Source organism: Pyxicephalus adspersus, chromosome 7 (assembly GCF_032062135.1).
Source record: "Pyxicephalus adspersus chromosome 7, UCB_Pads_2.0, whole genome shotgun sequence".
NCBI classification, from domain to species: domain Eukaryota; kingdom Metazoa; phylum Chordata; class Amphibia; order Anura; family Pyxicephalidae; genus Pyxicephalus; species Pyxicephalus adspersus.
Window position 1 is genome coordinate 57,165,004 of NC_092864.1, and position 3,469 is coordinate 57,168,472.

Here is a 3,469-nt window from a genome sequence, read left to right on the forward strand (position 1 = left end):
CAGTAGTGTCTCGGAACACTCATTTACCAGGAGTGGTCCTGCCATTTTTCAGGAGCAATTAAAGACAAGAGATAAATTTGCAAATTACTACTTAGGAACCATGAACAGACATTTCACATAACATAATAAATCGTCATTTTGTGAGAACAGGTAACTTTAACTACTTTTCTACAAACAATTGGGACACATGCACATACATTCAATATCATTATGTGCCATAAATTTGAAATTCCCCATGGGGTATAGGAATACTCTATTAGTAATATTTTAGTTCGGAAAGGCACCCAAATTTGCACTTAAATTGGGTTCTTCTCACAGATACAATCCTGTAATTTTTGTATCTGTGTGACATTTGCTACCCCAATTTTATGTACAGTGCTGCGTAATATGTTGATACTAAATAAGTACTGTTTAATATTATTAATAATAATGTGTTTATTGCAGTATTGATCATAGACTACGTCAGATATTCAATGCATTAGGTATAGGTTAAAGTTTCTGTATTTATTACAGCAGGTATAGGTCAGAACCTCTGTCAAGTATTTACTGTAGCATATATTCTGGGTATAGAAATAATCCATCACAATTTTAGCAATGAAAAGTGACCCCCTGCTGCTAGTTTTGCAATTTACTAATCTAAAAATTGTCTGAATTGGTAATCAATAGGTCAAATGTCCCTACATACTGCATTCACCTGAATGATTTTCTGTATTGCCTGTTATCAGTTGTTTGCACACACAGCACAACAAGGGTAATTCATTTTTACCAACCAACATATTGATTCCACCCAATACCCATCTAGGATAGCTAGATCAGTCTATGTTATCTGAGGAGTAACTTTACTTTTGATTTTGATTCACTTCAGAACTAAATGTTTTATCAGATCAAAGTCAATCAGTAGTAAAACTTCTGCCCATGTGTTCCCAGCTGTGTGTGTGCCCTCCAGTACTGGTGACAAATGCTCGCTCTGATTTTTGTACTGGTGTCACTCTGTCATAAAAATACAGTGACTCTGTCATAAAAATGCAAAAGAATATAGTAAAAGAACCTTACTCACACATGCATGTCCTGCCAGCACTGCTAAGGATCTTCTGTAATATTACACTGGATTATACACTAAATCAGATTGGTAGGCCCTTATTGGACCGAAGTGAGAACCAATGTCCTTCATCAGTAGGAGACCCATGGATGAAACCTGAGCATGCCGTGGGGGAAAGGGAGTCTGCCATCTGCAAACATTCTGCTGCAGCTTTGTTATTAAAAAAAGTAAAAGTTTTTTTTTTTTTTTTTGGGGGGGGGAGGGGGAGGGGGAATTTTATTTTTCTAATGAAAGTGAAGGGGGGAGAGCACAGCGGAGTGCTGTTCAGTCGTTCTCCCCTTCCTCTCGCCATAGGGCAAAATGTACGTATGTATGTACATTGCTCATTCGTGCATCGTGCAGTCATTTGTCATTGGAAAGGATTGTGAAAGATCCTTTCCGATGACAAATATTACATGTGTTGTCTCCTATGGCTTGTTGTGCAGATAGAGCTCCTGGGAGCAGTTACTATAGAATTTGATCATTAAATTAAGAAACACTATGGGTTTATACAATGATATCATCGGCAGCGTCATGTGAAATCTGTGTTCATGTAAAGCGGCTGCTTGTCATATTCTGCAGCCAACTCTGTGTTCAAACCTTCATATCTCCCAAATCATTGGCCATACCCACTTGAAAATTTTCAGGGTACACTAGTTGTTATTAATATAAGAGCCCCTTAGAGAATTTAAACTATTTAAACCCCAATTTCTTTGAAAGTGCAAGTGGGGGATACTTGTAGCTAACACCCCCTAAAAATTCATTGCGATGGCATCTTTACAACATGAAAAAACTCTACTACACATAACTGTCAACTTCCCTTCCTTGGACCTCAATTTCAGTTTACCAGGGAGGTCTAGAAAACCAAATATAAGGGTGCAAGCGGGGGACACTTATTACTAGCACCCACATAACTGTCCTTCCAATACCAGAACCCCAATTTCCAAACCTCTGGAACCGGGATGTGTAGAAAATCCAAAATGAAGGTGTAGGTGGCTAACACCTCCATAATATTTCATAACCATGGCATCATTATATATAAAAATGCTACCTAACAAAATGCACTGCCCAGTCACACATAATTGTCTGCTTCCTTTCCTTAACCCAAAAAAAAAAAAACAGTGATGCTTAAAGCATACCTAAACTCATAATTTTTACATTACATTTTTACTTTACATAAAAAGAGTAGACAACCCTTTCATTTAAAGTAAAAATGTTGTTTGGTAAAGTGTTTTAAGTGCAACAACCTTTAAAAAAAAAAAAAAAAAAATATCGGAATAGGAAATAGCCCACTCACATATTTCATGGGTAATTCCCATCCAGAACTTGTGCTTGTACTGGATGTGAATTAGCCTGGTCATATATGAGAGTTTTCTATCCCATACTAGACCACAACACTAGGGGGCATGAAAAGGTCCTTGTGCTGAATGGGAATTACCCTGGATATATATAGGTGGGCTATAACCTATCCAAATACTGGACCTGACCACTAAGGAATAATGGAGTCCTTGTACTGGATGGGAATTAGCCTGCTCATATATGAGTGTGCTATTTCCTATCCCTATACAGGACCTGACCACTAGGGGGCATGAAAAAGGCCTTGTGTTGGATGGGAAAACGCCTGCTTATTTATAAGTGGGCTATTTCCTATTCAAATACTGGACCTGACCACTATATAGCCCATATATGAGTGGGCTATTTCCTATCCATTTACAGGACCTGGCCACTAGGAGGCATGAAAAGGTCCTTGTACTGGATGGGAAATATCCTGCTCATATATGTCCAGTAAATGTATAGAAAATACCCCATTATATATAAGCAGGCTATTTCAAATCCAGTACAAGGACCTTATGATACCTGCCAGTGGTTAGCTCTGGTATAAGGATAAGAAATAGCCTGCTCATATATAACAACGCTAATTCCCATCCAGTAGACGGACCTCATAATTTTCTTACTGGTCAGGTCCAGTATAAGGATAGGAAATAGCCCACTCATTTAAAACAAGGCTAATGCTTTTCCAGTACAAGGACCTTATTATTTCAGTGGTCAGGTCTACTATAGTGATAGGAACCACTGGATGCGTATAACCCTGGATATATATGATTTAAGAGAACCATAAAGCTACAGTAGGGGTCCCCAGTTGACTCCAGAAAGCTGGAATACATGCCCAAGCCATATTATCTTGGCGAGTGAACAGAAAATTACTGTAGGCCGGACCAGAGAAACATGAAGAATGCCAGCTCAAAAATGATCTTATGATCTGTAAAATTTAGCATACTGTAATAAACCTGAGAAAAAAAAAGTTTTTTTGGGGACAGTCCAAAAATATATGAAGGAAGATGGACGTTAGAGCAACCACTAGTGGAATTTTGCTCAATAGATTAGTAAAGA